Source organism: Ixodes scapularis, unplaced genomic scaffold, assembly GCF_016920785.2.
Source record: "Ixodes scapularis isolate PalLabHiFi unplaced genomic scaffold, ASM1692078v2 PGA_scaffold3__209_contigs__length_174095766, whole genome shotgun sequence".
NCBI classification, from domain to species: domain Eukaryota; kingdom Metazoa; phylum Arthropoda; class Arachnida; order Ixodida; family Ixodidae; genus Ixodes; species Ixodes scapularis.
Window position 1 is genome coordinate 127,334,781 of NW_024609868.1, and position 17,430 is coordinate 127,352,210.

The window sequence follows — 17,430 nt, forward strand, 5'->3', positions numbered from 1 at the left end:
TTCCCACTGTGCGGAACTCTCAAGTACTGTCGGATTTTTCATCTCCCTGTGGAACTCTTTATCAACAGAGTTTTCATTTTGCGTATGAGATGTAGTGTATTATGTTGTGGCTTTATATTGTTTGTGCGAGCGTGTGTGTTGGGTGTAATTACATGTATACAGCTCAACGCTTCACCATGAACCAGGAAGCATCGGGAGCGTCTCCGAGCCAGGCGGGTTCGCCTGAAGTTGCTCACTCCATGGGGGACGGGTTTTCTTTGCACGAGCTTTTGGGAATGATTCGAGAAAAGGATCGTTTGTTAACGGACCTCTTGGGACGACTCTCCCTTCCGGCGCAGTCAGGCGCAGCGGACGTGAGCGGCGTGGCGACGTTCCATGTGATGCCTGACCTCAGTAAGAACATATCCAATTTCGACGGAGGCGAGGACGCAGCAACAGCGCGAGACTGGATTGAGAACCTAAAGAGGACGGCAACTCTTCATAAGTGGCCGACACCTTTCCTCCTGGAAACGGCAAAATCACATCTCACAGGAGATGCCAAAGACTGGTTACGCTCGCGCCATGCAGAAATTGCGTCGTGGGAAGATCTAGAGTACCAGTTTCGACGAACATTCGTTAGCCAGGCCCGAGCAGCGGAACGCTGGAGGAGAATGCAAGACCGCGTCCAGCAGCGAAACGAGAGCACGACTGCATACTTCTATTCGAAGATTCGTCTTTGTGGAGAGGCAAACCTCGAGTTCTGCGATACTCGCGAGCAAGTACTCACCGGCTTGCGTTCGCGACAACTGTGCACCATGTTAATGGGGAAAACACATGAGGACGGTGATGACCTCCTACACGACATACAGGAATTCGAAAGGATCGATCGGGAGCGACAAGAGCGCTTCGGTGGAGAGCGTGAAAAAGGGGCTGCTACCGACACACCGCGAAACCGAGACCCGGGTATGACGTCTGTCAAAAAAACCGTTGACGAGAGAGACAACAATGATAAGAGATCACCAATACACAGCGAAAGGGGTGAGCGCAAGTGCTACAACTGCTCACGGTTCGGTCACATTGCACGTGACTGTCCAGAGCCAAAGCGCCCACTAAAGTGCCTGAGCTGTGGAAAAACCGGGCGCACTCAGCGTCATTGCATCGAAAGAGCTCCAAGGAGTGAGACCAACGCCGTAAGCAACTCAAAAGAGAGGAGTTTCTCTGAAGTGCTCCTTAAACAAGTCACAAGGAATGGCGACAAAAAGCTCATTGGAATGATTGACACCGGAAGTTCCGGATGCCTCTTGCGCGCGTCTGCGGCGGCGTGGTCGGTGCTGAGCTGATGAGAGACGCGACACCTCTTTATGGATTCGGTAACCAGGACGTCCCAGCAGTAAGGACAATTGGTAAATGTAAAGCAGACTTGGATATTGACGGTGTTACCGGGAAGAACATCACAATTTTTGTTGTACCAGACGAGGGCCAGTCCGTCGACCTGCTCGTTGGTCGAACTTTCACCGAGCTCCCGAACGTGACCTATGCTAGGCTGGGCGGATGTCTACGCTTTTGGCACAAGAGTCAGTGCCCTTTCTCCCACCTCGAACCCTTGATCGACAATCCCAAGTTGATTGTAAAGACAACCGAAAAATCCACTTTCCAGGCGAACGTAATAAATTGGATCACGCTGTCATCAGAATCTGATGTCACTGGCCCCGTCCTTTTCAACAACTGTGGAAAAGAAATTCTTCTCGACATGAAAGACGGAGAGATTGCTGTTCCACTTTTCCCAAGCGGAAATAACGATGTAGTCATTAAAAAGAGACAGCGTCTTGGACGTGTCACTGCGGTCGACATTGTAAACACACCCGGTGAGGAGGACAACCAGAGAAACCGAGCAGAAGAGAGTTACGAAACCGAGAAACAAGGGGTTTTCACCACGGCAATTCGGTTGCCGATAGACAAGAATTAGGTCGAAGTAGGTCCGTCGGTGACCGAGGGGCAAAAGAATAAGCTCCTTGACCTCCTGAACGAGTATCGGGAGTGCTTCGCTACGAACTTGAGCGAGCTTGCATGCACAAATGTCCTTGAAATGGACATCCCGGAAGTGCCGGGAAGCTCACCAGTTGCGGTTCGGCCTTACCGAACAAACGTGGCTGAAAGAGAAACGATTCGCGAGATCGTCAGCGAATGGAAACGAAAGGGAATTCTGAGCGAGACGCATTCCGCTTACGCAAGTCCCGTGATCCTTGTTCAGAAGAAGAACGGAGAGAACCGTCTAGTGGTGGGCTATCGACGATTGAACGCCCAGACCGTAAAAGAAAAATACCCCCTACCAAGCATTGATGATCAACTAGAAGGACTATCCGGAGCAGTGATGTACACAGTTCTCGACCTCGCTCACGGCTACCTTCAGGTTCCCTTGAGTGACGATGCGAAGAAGAAGACAGCTTTCATCACTCCGGACGAGACAGGTCAATTTGAGAGGATGATGTTTGGATTCACGAATGCTCCGTCCGTGTTCCAGCGTCTTATGAACCACGTTTTGGGGCCGCTGAGGAGAACGATCGCGACGTGCTACCTGGATGATGTGCTGATTCCAGCGAAAAACTGGGATGATACCATCACGCGGCTGCGCCAAATCCTCGAAGCCTTCAGGAAGGCGAATTTAACCCTTCGCTTGAGCAAATGCGCTTTCGGAAAAGACAGTGTGGAGTTTCTGGGTTTTCGACTGAAGAACGGAGCGGTGCAACCCGGCACAGTTAAGGTACGCGCAATCACAAAATTCCCGGTCCCAGAGAACCCTCATGATGTCAGACGATTTTTGGGAGTGACGAACTTCTTTCGACGCTTCGTCCTGAAGTATGCGTTAATCGCTGAACTCCTCACAAGGCTCACCAAGAGGAATGAAAAGTTTGGGTGGAACCCTGAGCAAGAGGAAAGTTTGCAAGTTTTGAAGTCAAAACTAACATGTGAACCTGTGCTTCAACTGTACAATGTCGGAGACATAGTCTTTATGAGGAAAGCTACTGAACCAACAGGCAAGCCAACAAAGGCTCAACCGAAGTACAGAGGGCCTTTGGTTGTGACGCAGGTTCTTCCATCTGACACATATCGCGTCACTAAGCTTGACAAGACCAAGGCCAGTAGATTCGCAACTACGGCGCATGTTTCCCAGTTGAAGGTATGGACGTCGACAACAAAGAAAACACACTTGGAAGACGACACATCATCGTCAGAAGAAGCAGAATCTGCCAGGGAGGAAGTCACCGTTCAGCTCCCGAGGCGCTCTGCACGTAAGCGTGCAATTCCGAAATGAGCACATTTGCAATACATATTATTTTTCGCTTGTATCGATTTTGTTGTTGTTGTTGTTTTTTGTTGCATAACGTGCATTGAAGAATTTATGCGTTTATTGTGCTGTTCACGTATATGTAGTGTCAATTCCTGTGAATTCATATTTTGTTATTATTGAGAAACATGAAAGATTAATCTTTATTAATTTGCATAAGCATTGCTTTTTGTTGTCGTTAACGAGGACGTTAACAATGCCGGGATGCCCGAATGTAAGCGAGCGCCATTCTGTACTGGCCCTTTTATTTTATTTCGCCAAGCGCATTCCAAGCGAGCGCCATTGTGTTTTGCCTTTTTCTTTTATTTCGCTAGGCGCAAGGTTGAGCTCTCGGAGGATTGTGATTTATTCGAACTCCTCAGCGCCAGGAATCTCGCACGTTGATGCCCGTGCCTTGAAGGCGCGACTGGCTGGCGTCGGGCAGGATGCGGATCGGGTTACAGCCTTGGGCGAGACCAAGCTGCTCAAGAAAACTATGCGGCGGTCTAACAGCGGGACTCAAAGTTATAGTGTGTGTGCAATGGTGGTACGCGACCACCAATAGTGTCCGTCTTGTAAACTAAAATTGTATCGAGAATATTAAATCCAGTGTTTCTTTAATTCCAAAAACCCATTTGTCAAGACCTCGTTTATTATCAAGAAGTTATTTTATTTGAAACAACCATCGATTACACTTTTTAACCCACCGAGGAATAACAGAATGTCATTTTCTTGCCAGAGCCAGCGATATAAAAGGCAATAATTGAGATATAGATGCCGATCCCACGCATTCCGCCGGGAGAATGATCGAAGATGGCGGCCCTCCCCACTCAGGTGGGCGCAGCCGAATGTTCACGCGCATGCGCTCATGCCTCTCGCTCTACGCCGCGTGCTGATTGGCTCACTTGGGAGGAGAGCGTTACGGCAGCGAGATCATAGACTGACCAAACTCTCCCCATATACGGCTCTGATCGGGAGGGGCGCCTTCTGCCATCTATCGGCGTGGACAACCATTGAGACAGCGGACACAGCCGCCCCTGCTGCCTTGGCGAAAGCGTTACCTCTGTGCGGCAGCGGCAGCCCTCTCTCTCAGCGCAGCACGAACGTGTGACAGTGTATACTCCGCAATGCACATGCGCTCTTCGGACGCGGGCCGTCCCTACCACTCGGAAACGTTTCGGTGCTGTAGGCGCGCTGTCTGATGTGAATTAGTGGTGCGGAATGTATTCTTATAGTTAAGTATATAACGAAGCATTAACGGGACCGTGCAAGGTTAAGAGGGAAGCAGAAACCTCCGCTGCCCCTTGCGAGATCTCAGCTCCCACGGTTAAAAACACCACATTTCGTCCTTGTAAGAGCCGCAAATGGTAAGGTGGTGGTCCCGAGGGACGTGCACTCGCTGTTCTGCTGTACCATCTCGGGAGAGTGCGCTCAAGACTAATGCTCAGGAAATCAAAAACGCCGAGCAGTCTTCGACAGAGCCGATAGCAAGTAGGATGACATCGAGAGTATCACGTGCTTCGTCAAAGTGTTGACTCTAACGTTGTCTCGTTCTCCCGCCTTGTTCTGTTTCCTGGCACCGACAGAACATGGACAGAGTGGAGCTTCCAGATGTGAGAACTATATTTCCTTTCTCCGGACAAGTGGTAAGTGTATTATGTATATATATACAGGGTGTTTCACGAAAAGTGGACCAATTCTATATTGCGAAAACTACGCGTCGCAAAAAAAAAAAAGGCTTGTGTCGTTTTGGTCCGGGGCCAGGGGCCTATTCCGATTAATTGTTAAAGTCCGGGATAATTAGATTGTTAATTATTTTTGCGTAATTAACTTTTTCAATATTGCGTCTAAGGGCATGGTTTCAATTTGAAAATCGTTCAGCAACATCGAAAAATACTAAATTAGGAAATTGCAGAACGATTAAAGACACGCGCAGCATTTTACGGCTTTCTGAAAACCGCACAAATTTGACTATGTTTCAACTTTCGGTTTGTAATCGGAGCGCATCTCGTCCCCGACGGCACCGCGCCCCGTGGAGAAATAGTGCAACCAATGTCTGCTGCGCTCTATATATCTTTCTCAGATTGTTTAGCACGGTATATCGCAAAATCGAAAGACCTCAAAAGAGGAGGAGGAGGAGGAAAGGAAGGGAGGAGGAGAAGGAAGAGCATAATCTCTTCGTACCCTCCCCTCCTCCTCCTCAAGAGCTGCGTTCTAATTCAGTGTTACAGGGAGTTATAAAAGTCTCATTTTTTTTCATAGTTCGTACTGCAAGAAGCAGGTTTGGTGGAGAGACATGAACCTCCGAAAAATATGCAAAAAACTAAAGCTTCTCAGCGATGAAGTTCAGGCGTTTACAGGTTTTGAAGAATCTGCGTCTATTGAAGCTGTCCTTGGTTGCAGGTTGTGTCCTGTGCCACTTAAAATTAGTAAAGCCAAAGGCGCTTCCATTATTGCACGGCATCTGTCAGCACAATCTCAAATCCAATTAAAAATTATTCGTCTACATACTAGTAGTGATTTCGTTTGGTTTCGTCGCTGCTAGTATGCATTTGCAGGTATGTTGGTGCCCAGATAATTTTTCGTTTATCTAAAATTGAGAAGAATTAGGAATACAAAATGAAATGAAACTCTGGATTGCAATATATGAATTTAATGAAAGTTAAATAATAAGCGCTCAATTTTTAACAAAAATATTTTCCCTGGTACCCAGATATAGTTTAAAAAATTACTTCTGAACATCCGGAATTTTTTTCGCTCACATAATACACTCCTGTCAAGAACGCCTAGATTTTTTCGAAGGAAAGAGAAAGACACATAGAGTGTCTGAATCTAGAATTTTTATTAAGAAAGGTAGTTGGGCTAGTTGGTTGTACATTCTTGAAGTAAAACGCCTAAAGACCGGGACAAAAGAAAACATATGCCGACAGGACAAGACGACTTACCCTACCACGTCACCATACTTCTTGATCCATTCATCGAACACCGTCACCGCTCCCTACAAAAGAAAAAAAAAAGCGTCGCAATTGCTCATCATATTATCGTAATTGCTCATCATATTATCTTATGGTGGTAGCACTTTCTGGTCCGGAAGAGGTAGGAATAGTGACTAGCCACGGGAACAAACTCGCGAAAGACTGCCTCGTGCCAAAACCATTTCGGCTGACCATTACCAAGATAGTGTACATGGGCAAGCCTAACGCACCCGTACTCTTAAAAATGAGGCAACAACATCTTACATTAGAAGTGTTATGAATAAACGAGATCAGCTTAACTCTGTTGTAAGTCCATCGAACGCAGGCTTATTTGTTTTTCCAAAGAAACAAGGCTCAGTAAAAATGTTTGCTGCTCTGAAATATTCAAAGGTGATAGAAAATATAAATTATATCGTTTTGACAAAGACGGTAGACATGGTGGTGGCGCACCCGTAACCGTATCAACCGTATCACAGTGCATACCCATCTTTTGTCTAGATGTTGTTTGCGACCTAGCAACGGTGTGGGCATGCATAACTTTAAATGACAGAGCAATTTTACAATGTGTCTGCTACCGCCCCCCAAAACAGCGCAATGATATTGATTGTTGATTTCCATTATGTTATTAATTTTATTGTGTGTCAATATTCTAGTTCTCTTTATTATGATATCTTAATTTTGCAGATATCAGGTCGTCCGTCCCATCTTCTGTTGTTCAACTTGTTTTAACTCAGTGTCATCAATCTTTGCGTCCGTGTGCGTGTTTTAACTTTACACAGCTGGTAACGAAACTAACGAGGTATGCCATCAATACTGCGAACACACTTGTATTAATTCTGTCGACGCACCCTGACCTACATCTTTCATTACGTACTTCCCAGTTTTAAGATATCTCTCATTGTTAAATCGTGATCTCAAAGTTGCTCCACAATATTAATTTAAAAAGAGTGAGGCTTATTTCTGACCAGAGTAAAGCCCCACTTTTGTTCTCTCTAACCAAAGACTGTGCAGCTATTTGGACATATATCTGCCCCAATTTGATCAACGAAGCGTGTTTGAAATGGGAGATTGTTTTGTTTAAAAGTGAACGAACTGATCCATGCGCACGTACCCGTCAGGCTTATTAATTTTGATGCTAAAGCAACCATGGAACAACAATACCCTAAAACGTCTTTCGAATAAATGAGAGCAACTTTTTCGTTTCGCTAAATTACGCAACACGAAATATCGCTGGGAGGAATACTTTGCGGTTGAGGCTGATTATACCCAAGCTGTATCTGACATCAAAAATAATTTTTGAAGAACACTTTACCCAGTCTATTATCAAATGACCCCAAGAAGTTCAGGAAGACTGTTAATATGAATAAAGATGGCTTAATTTTTCTTAAATGTCTACTCCGGCGATTCTTTGACGTTCCCCTGCTAACTAAATTTTCGGAAGCACCGGTCTTTATCTTTCCGATATACTATTTAGTACCGCGAAACCCACAATAGTTAATGCCAAATCGGCAAACGGAAATTATGCTGAAGCCAACTTTCGAATATACCCGCACTTATCCGTGCCGAAACGTCAGTAGGTAGGCGTTCCAGCCAAGCAAGCAGTCTAAAGAATAGACTATTCCAAGCACTTGTTCTATGCTGGTGCGCGGGTACTGCAGCGAGCTTCCAAAACATTCATTTGACACTCTGAAACTGCTTGTAATTAGTTGGCAACTAATTCTACAGTCCTAAGATTAACCGCTGCTTTCCGCTGGCGTCACGTTTTTGTTGTTGCCAGTGGCGAGTTTTTGTTTGAAAAACACGGTGAAGACCAAATTGTAAATTCAATAAGTTCCCGAGAAAAAAAAACAATATGTTTGCTTAATCTACTATTTCAGCGATGTTTGCTGGAGTGTTTAGCAAGTTTTTGGGCAAATCGGGGACCATGAACAAATTGCCGAAGTACGCTTTTAATGATGAGTCTGGTGCGGTATTCTCGCCAGTAGGATAGCCTTGAATGTTAAATAATGTTTTGTTAAAATAGTTTTTTCAGTTTGTGATGAAAATGTTTTCTATGACGTTCCACGTTTTGAGTTTTGCCCGATGTTTCCAATTGATATGGCGCCTGCTGAAATTGTGAAGTTAATCGATGCTATGAAAGTATCATCGTCATGTGAAAGTGATAATATTACCTCAAAACCTCTAAGACAAACTAAAATGTAGACATCTTTTTTTTTTTTTGCCAACATTTTCAACCAATTTCTTGCGTCTGGCACGTGCCCAATAAAATGAAAAACTGCGAAGGCGGTTCCACTTCGTAAGTCCGGTAACAAGCATTTCCCACTAAAGTATCGACCCATGTTACTAGCAGCAACTATCCCCTAGCTGTAAAGTCATAAAGCACACACCTTACTATCATATTTTTAATTACCTAGAGGCACCTTTTTTCGCCCCTGCTCAACATGGTTTCCGTCGCCCAATGTCTTACGAAACAGAGCTGCTTCATTTCACCCATTAATTGCATGCGATAGTGGACAAAAACTATCAAGCTGACTCTATTTTTCTCGATTTTTCTAAAGCATTTGATAAGGTTAATCATAAACAACTAATGCTTAAAGTTTCTTAGTTATACCTAGATAATAATTTGTTGATCTGTCTGCAATGCTTTCTTAAAAATCGCTCGTAATATGTAACTCTAAATGAAAATAATTCTTCCTTGACTTATGTTGTATGTTGTTGTACCCCAAAGTTTGGGTAGGCCCGCTCTTTGTTTTTTCTAATGCTCATGAAATATTTAAAAAGATGTGCTTCTTTCTTTATGCATTTATACGCGGATGGTTGTTTAATTTAACGGGAAGTTCATGTTAATGACGATGAACGCCTTTTACAATTTTATTTAAGTAATATTACTCTTGGGGACCAAAAAATGGTGCATAGAAGTAAACCCCAGCAAATACAAACTATCACGGCTTCACGGCAAGGCGCGCGCCCTTCAGCATATACACTGACCGATATTCAACTTGAATTCGTAAACTCATACCGTTATGTATGTCTTCCTATAACACTCTTGTACGGTCTAAATTAGAATACGCAGCATCCATTTGGGATTCTAACTACGCCATTCTACATAAAGCTCTCGAGCTAGTTCAAAATAACGCCGTTCGTTTCATTCTTTCTGATTATAATCAAACAGCAAGAATATCATCAGTGAAGTCCAGTAAGTTGTTACCCTGTTTTATATTGCGTAGAAGGTTTCTCCGACTTGGCCTGTTTCATTAAGTTTATCATCATCAGTCGTTACGAGGCGATTTCTTTACTTTGCCCAACTATTACTCTTCCCTTGCGGACCATCAGAATAAAGGTGGGTTAACACGTTGCCAAACTAACACCATTTTCTATTCATTCTACATCAAACGACTGGAAGCACCTTACAACAGATATCGCAACTATACCCGAGTATTTTTTTCTCTCGCTAATCTCTGCTTACATTTCTGTGTGATAAGCCAACATGAGTCATTTCATTTGAATTATTTTCTTCGAAGCAGACGCTGATTTCAACTTTGGCCAATCGGAGTTTTTTTCTTTGTATTTCTTGACGCATTTCTTGTGTCGTTTTTGATTTTTGTTTGCTTTACCCCTTCCCTCTACAATGCTACGGCGCCTGAGGGTATTTAAAATAAATAAATAAATCCGCAAGTATTGCTATACTTCGTTTCAGCTTCGGTCCGAGCGCGGCCGATGTTATGAGCCGAAGGGCCAATCAAACAGCGAAAGAGGCACAACATCATGGCGTACTCTCTGCAGTTGATAGGACCAGCCGCTATTCGCCGTCTCTCTGTGCGTGCTCCTCCGCCGCCTAGTCCTATCAAGCGCAGAGAGCACGCCATGACGCTGCGCTTTTTGCGCTGTTTGATTGGCCCTTCGGTTCATAACATCGGCCGCGCTCGGACCGAAGCTGAAACGAAGTATAATTTGAATACGAGGGAGGGACAAAGGGACGGAAAACAACGACAAACAACTTCCCTTTAAGTTCGTCGTTGTTGTCCGTCCCTTTGTCCTTTCCTCATATTCAGTACCCCTAACAACACGGTCGTCCTTTACGTACTGCTAATTTTTTTCTGCGCACATGTGTGCTAATGACATTGCATGTCAATAAATGTGATCTCAATAATGTCGATGTGAATGATTTTGATTTGAAACGTTTGATGACGTTGATTCTAATTATTGTGTTTACGTTGCTTAGATAATGTCAATTTGAATATTGTTTTACATTCTTTTATGTTCACAGTGGTCGCGCACACTATTGATTGCTTTAAAAGGGGACTGATGCCCTCGCGAGGAGACTTTTTGTCTTCTTTTACCACAGCCTCTCAGACACACGTATGTCTAAAAATAAAGATTATCATATGCTGCAGGTTTCGGACGTGTGTCCTCCACGTGACGGTGCCTTTCCCTATACCGTTGCCTTGATAAGCGGTGACAAGGTTTTCTCTCTTTTGAGTCACCTCTTATTGGCAAGGACGATTTCTTTTTCACCGTGCCGCGACCACGATGAAAAAAAAAAGAAAGATACGTATGTGTCTAACGGCGCCGCCTCGAAACGGAGCAAGTATGTCGAAGGTTCGCTTTCATTTCGGACTAACGCCGTGAGATGGCGCAGCATGAGAGGAGCCCGACGAATCGTACCTATTGAGCGCACGTTTTCGAGGCTGCGAGGTGCGCGGCCGCACCTGCGAGCGCTTAGCCCCCATCTCGACACTGACCCTGCCGGGAAAGACGCGAAGACCGAATGGGATTTCGGCCCCCTTTCAGGCCTTACTCCGAAGCCTATTTCTCCTTCCACCGTGCCAAAGCCACGACAACTTTTTCTCTATTCTGTTCCTTTCTAAATCCCGACCGCAGTCGACGCTACAATCCTGTTGAGCCGATCATGCGGCGTCAGGAGTGCCTCGTCATCGGCGCTCAACTACACTCCTCATTTGCTTTTAGATTAAACCAGTCACGCACAGTAAATACGCCGCAATCCTGCTTTCTTTTCTGTGTGTGACTGGTTGAACCTACAATATCAAGCCCACAATAAAAACGAGCGCCCTGACGTTGCACATTTGGAGCTGCTTGCTTTTTAGTCGTGGCCGTTACCCCCTTTCACTAACTAAAGAGTTTTAGGGAACCGTTTTTGCACGTCCGGAGCGATACGAAGGGTACTCCGGTTCGAATTGCTCGTGTGCGAGTCTGTTGCGGTCATACCTCGGCAAACCTCACTCATGAGGGCCCTCACTCACCCTCACTCACCCTCATCCTCACAGGTGAGGTGAGGGTGAGTGAGTTTCTGAACCAGGAAAATTCATGAGTGTGAGGGTGAGTGAGGGCCGTGAGGGCTGTGAGGGCGGTGAGGGCCGTGAGGGCTGTGAGGGCGGTGAGGGCCGTGAGGGCGGTGAGGGCCGTGAGGGCCGTGAGGGTGGTGAGGGCCGTGAGGGCGGTGAGGGCCGTGAGGGCCGTGAGGGCGGTGAGGGCCGTGAGGGCCGTGAGGGTGGTGAGGGCCGTGAGGGCGGTGAGGGCCGTGAGGGCGGTGAGGGCGGTGAGGGCCGTGAGGGCCGTGAGGGCCGTGAGGGCCGTGAGGGCCGTGAGGGCCATGCAACTCGGAGCAATTCGAATGCGTTTGAAGCGGCTGCATCCAACCAGGGACGCAAAATTTTCACGTGATACCTCGTGCCGGTGATGATGACACCGAAAGACTTGGTTCTGGTTTGAAATCGATCGTTTTTTTGGAAATAAACTGTTTCAGAAAGGTGCATTAGTATTCTTAATGAGATTTAAATGCATAAAAACACGTTTATAACGCGTAATTGTGTCTAAATAGTGCAAGAAAAATAAAATTTTATGATGACGATGGCAAATTGCAGCAATTCGTTGCTGCGTGTGATCGCGGGCGGCCCGTGTTGCTGGTGTTGCGACGTAAAGTTTCTGGGCGAAATTGCCCCATCTGAAGCTGGCCTGAGTGGCGTGAGGGCCATCAGTGCGTGAGGGGCGTGAGGTGTGTGAGGGCCGCAAGGGCGGTGAGGCGCGTGAGGGCGGTGAGTGGCGTGAGGGCGGTGAGGGCTATGAGTGCGTGAGGGCCGTGAGGGCCGTGAGGGCGGTGAGGGCCGTGAGGGCGGTGAGTGGCGTGAGGGCCATGAGTGATTGAGGGGCGTGAGGGCCGTGAGGGCGGTGAGTGCGTGAGGGCCGTGAGGTTCAGTGAGGGTGAGTGAAGGGCTGAAGGTGAGTGTGACTGTGAGGGTGAGGGTGAGTGAGGGGCTGAAGGTGAGTGTAGCTGTGAGGGTGAGGCTGAGTGAGGGGCTTAGGTAAGTGTGGCTGTGAGGGTGAGGGTGAGTGAGGGCGACCTAAAATGCCGACCTCTGGTCTTCGGCTCCGCGGGCTCCGACGGAGAGCTGGCGCTGATTACTGGGTTTCCAGATAGCGGGTCGAGATAAAGACGCTGAATTATATGTGATCCCCTCTCGTCTCCCAGCTGTCCTTGTTTCCACTTGCGTCCAACGAAGACCGCTGCAGGCGTCGCATGGAGCTGATTCGTCGCATATGTACGAGCCGCGCCGCACTGTTTGCTGCAGACACGGTGACATAATTGTCTGCGGGCGCGCTTCAAGCATCTTCGAAGCATGTTTCCTTCATACACACGTGTGCAATTGAACACGCCTCGGGTACTGTCTCCAGACCGCATAATGTATTTGCAGTGTGTGAGCGCGACTTAACACACATTTGCGTTCGACTGACCGAGTGCGTTTTAAGCCGGGGTCACACTGCTAAATATATCATATTCACAAAATACAGTCTGCAAACATAAGTCGCGGCGCAATATATCCGTGGTTCGAATGCCGCTTGCTAAGTGTTTTGCTTCAACTCATTGCCACGCTCGGCATTCCAAGCACGGACCTTGCGGCGACTCGCGTTCGAATCTGTATGCAGTCTCTTTTGTGTGTTGTATGTATGCATAAGAAGGGCGACCTCGGCTTTATTGTGTTTAACGCAGTGGCACATTGGCGGTATCTGTGAAACACTTCCGGCCTACGTGTATATTTTTTTTTTAATTCTTTATAAACTTTACGCGTATAATTCTTCCACCGTGGGTATGAAACAAAAATGACGATGTTGTAAGCGATTATGTTCCATAAACGCGCTTAAATTTGATCTCGCAAGATGCTGCGAAAAACCCAGTCTATATTATACATAGGCTGGGTATAGGTGCTAAAGGTCTACTCGATAGGTGTCCGGCACCAGCTGTACCGGGGTGTAAAATATAGCGTGGAAACGGTTACAGCTGAAATCACAAGACACGACATGTCTCAGTCAAACACAGATATGTAAACCAGCCTATACGTGTTTCTTTTCTCTATTTTTTTTTCTTATTTTGCCTCGTCCTGTTTACACTGCGCGGCACACTTAGCGCAAACACGACATCGGCGACATTTTTGTTTGTTTTGTTTTGCTTTGCATTTATACGAGGTATTGACGAGCATCACATACCTTATTGCGAGAGTCGTTGTTCCGAGCGATCACGCCATTACATAGTCAAGAACAGCTAAAAAAATCCTGGGCGTGGCTCATTATGTTTCCCGCGTCGTGATTGGTTCCCCGGCGTTCTTATTGGCTAACGCCGCAATTTCATTGGCTGCGGAACGATCTGCGATAATCAGATGCTCCGCACTTGCCCCACCCCCGTGTTTTTTTTTTGTTTTTTTTTTTTACTATTTTAGCGATTTTTATTTAGAATAGATCATTTTAATTCAAGAATAGATTAAAGACCAGTTGATCGTTTGACCATGTTGACTGCGTCTCTCCCAGTGCACATGGTGTCAACGCAACAATCGATATTTTTAATCGTGATGTGTGTAATCGGTGTACGTCACACGCTTTAATCAATTTCGAGGGGTCCATCCATTTGTTTAATGGGTGGTCCGCTTGCATAACAGTGTCTTCTTTTTTTTTTTTTTCTACCGTTGAATTACTTGCTTATCATTCGAGCGAAAGAACAAGAAAAAAGAAAGACGTTTACAATCCCCTGTAACGCCGAATTAGAGCGCAGCTCTTGAGGAGGAGCAGGGAAGGTACGGAGAAAAGGCTATGCCCCTCATCCTCTCCTGCTCGCCTCCCATTTAGGGAAACATTTTCCGCTAAATTTAGCGGGGAATTTTTTCCGCTAAATTTAGCAGAAAAATTTACCGATAATGCACCGCGCAATTACGTCGACGGCGACGCCGCTCAAGCCGCGGAAACGGGTGCCTAAGAACTGCGCTCTAAAATGCTGAGTCACTGAGCTGTGGATGCATGCGCAGCGCCCAATATACCACGCAACAGAGCAACAGCGCATGCTGAGAAGGCGTTCCACAGCCCAGCAGACAAAGATGGCAGCGCGCAGAAGGCGATTCTTGTAAACGTCTATAAGCAGGCTCGTGGAATTCTTGGTCTGAATATTAACATAACATTTTTCGGTTCGACCTTTTGACTTGAGGTGGATGTATTTGTTGAGTGGAAGATATCGGTCTCGTTTAAACACCCGGCCTACTTCGAAACAAGTGTGTGGGAATGCGAGGTGAAGTGAGACAATCCCCCGATAGATTATATATTTCAGACGTGCTAGGTTTTTCTTAGCGAAAATCAGGTACGGTATAACCGCTGTCTCGTATGTTCTAGCAAAATGAACACTAGGGTTTCAACTATTAGCCAAGGGTCTATGCCGATACGGTTTACTGGGCGTATTCTTTTTCACGCGGCAAGGAGTAGTAAGATAGCCACAGACCTCTAAGAGGAGACGTCCTCGGTAACCTTGCACTAAAGCATCGGGGACACCGCCTGTCCCCGACAAAACGACTTGCAAACCGTATCTACGAGGTTGTCAACGAGCCAGCCGACGGCGCGCAACTGATTAGCCTCAGGCAACAAGATCTTGTTTATTCAACTCGTTCTCCCGTCGGTGATTAAAAACAAAGAAACAACAATAAAAACATACTAGTTGTTTTAGGGGGAGAGAAAGAGAAAAACTAAATGTAGGCTGTAAAGAGATTAGCAGCTAAAAAACAGCGCCGGCTACTTACTTTATTGCGGGTGTTTCTGCCTATACTTTCAAAAATCCCTAGAAATAGGCTGGTTGGTAGAGGCTCTGTATAGGGCCTTCACAGTTCACTGCATAGCCGTAGAAAGCTGTGAAAACTAAATGATACATACTAGGGATGCCGCGAACTTTTTTCGATTCGAAAGTTCGATGATCGAAAGTTCGATGATCGAATCAAGCGGTTCGAAAGGTTCGAAAGATTTCGATTTTCGAACTTTCCATATCAAGAAATTCGACGGGAGTTGAATTTTCGAACTTGCTAAAGTAAAACGTTCGACGCATTTCGAAATTTCGAACTTATTACGCTGCAAAATTCGATACTTGTCGAACTTTCGAACTTGATAGACTAAAAAATTCGATGATTTTCGAACTTTCGAATTTCTTGCACTAAAAAGTTCGAAGCTTTTCGAACTTTCGAACTTCCTACGGTAAGAAATTCGATAATTTTCGAACATTAATCTAAAGAATTCGAAAATTGTCGAACTTCCGATTCCTGAAAAATCAAAAGTTCGACGAACTTCGAACTTTTAGGGTAAAAGTTCGAAGTCCGTCGAACTTCGAAAGACGGGCGTGCGGTTTCATTTGGATTCAAGCTGTGAAGTACATTCGTAATTTTTTTTTTCTCTCATTTTTACATGTGGCGCCGCATTAGTTGCGAAAGACAATGCCGTTTATTTCAATCGTCTGGCATGCTTGGTTTTAGAAAAATAGATTCCCGAAGGAGCGAGGAAGGACGACGGGTTTTTGACAATTGTCGTTTGTGCCATATTTGAAGCGCGCTATAGCCGAAGCTATTTATGGTAGAGATGTTAAACTTTTTAAGAATGATCTATATATAGGCTAGGTGAGTGTAGTCCTAAGATATGATTACTATTCTTCAAGACGAGTTTCGAAGAAATATCCAAACATGTATCTATGGGCAATTATGCCCTAAACTTGGGAATTTTTTTGTTCGTCTTAATTGTTTGAGGTATAGCATTTAAATTAACACCACGGACAGTACATATCATTAACATCTGCAGAATACAAATTAATGTATATATTCTTATTTTTATGTTGAGGAATAAATTAACTCAGGGAAAAAGATTTCTAATATTGTTCAAACTCGGCACGTCATATATATATATATATATATATATATATATATATATATATATATATATATATATATTATTTTTCTTTTATTTTTTTCATTTCACGTTTTTGGGACATGTTCCTTTTAGCCTGTACACATTTTGGTAGAAGAAACTTCTTTCGTAGTTCTGGGCCTGTGAATATTCGAGAATACAACACTTCCGGTGAATTCCTGAGTTTTTTTTTTTTTTTCTCCAGCTTTTTATTTTTTGCATTTATTGTTATGTTTATTTATTTATTAGTTTTTACCAATGGCACAGTTATTTAGGTCGAAAAGACATAGCTTTGAACTTCCGAACCACCGAGCATGGGACGAGTAGCGCCTTCTGACAACGCGTTTCTAACAATGACCATCTAGGCGACCTTTTATGCAGTGAAGAGCGACAGTAGCTGTACATATGCATAAATAATTTCAGATTAAAATAAGCTCGACCATGCCCCCTTTCCCCTTATTGTTTTCTTTAACAGTCCGAAATATCGGGGGGAGAGAGAGAGAGGCTGCAGCCCTCCCCCCCCCCCCCCCCTTCCCCCCCGCTTTTTCTCTTCCGACGCTACTGGTATGGTAAGAACGCTCCTCGACCTCAAGTTTTGTCAACTTCTGTGCTTTTTGCTCGGCGTTTCTTCCGTCTCGGAAAATAAACCTCCAAAGCAAACACAAACTAAAGAATTGTCAAGGTGCAGGCGAGCTGGTGTATGTTGATCATGATGCAAAATCCCTTGCAGGCGAGCTGGTGTATGATGATCATGATGCAAAATCCCGAGACTGGGAATAAAATTCGAAAGAAATAGTGTAAGAAGAAATAGAAAAGGGGACAGGACAACGTCTCAAACTCAGCTGAGTTGAGTTTGAGACGCTGTCCTGAGCCGAGTTTTCAGCTGAGTTGAGTTTGAGACGTTGTCGTGAGCAGGGTTTGAGACCTTGTCCTGTCCCC

General features: G+C 45.3%; 1 pseudogene; it reads left to right on the forward strand.

Annotated features, from left to right (window-relative positions):
* Positions 1 to 2,065: 2,065 nt before the first annotated feature.
* Positions 2,066 to 17,430, forward strand: part of LOC115323085 — a 28,897-nt pseudogene continuing 13,532 nt past the window's right edge.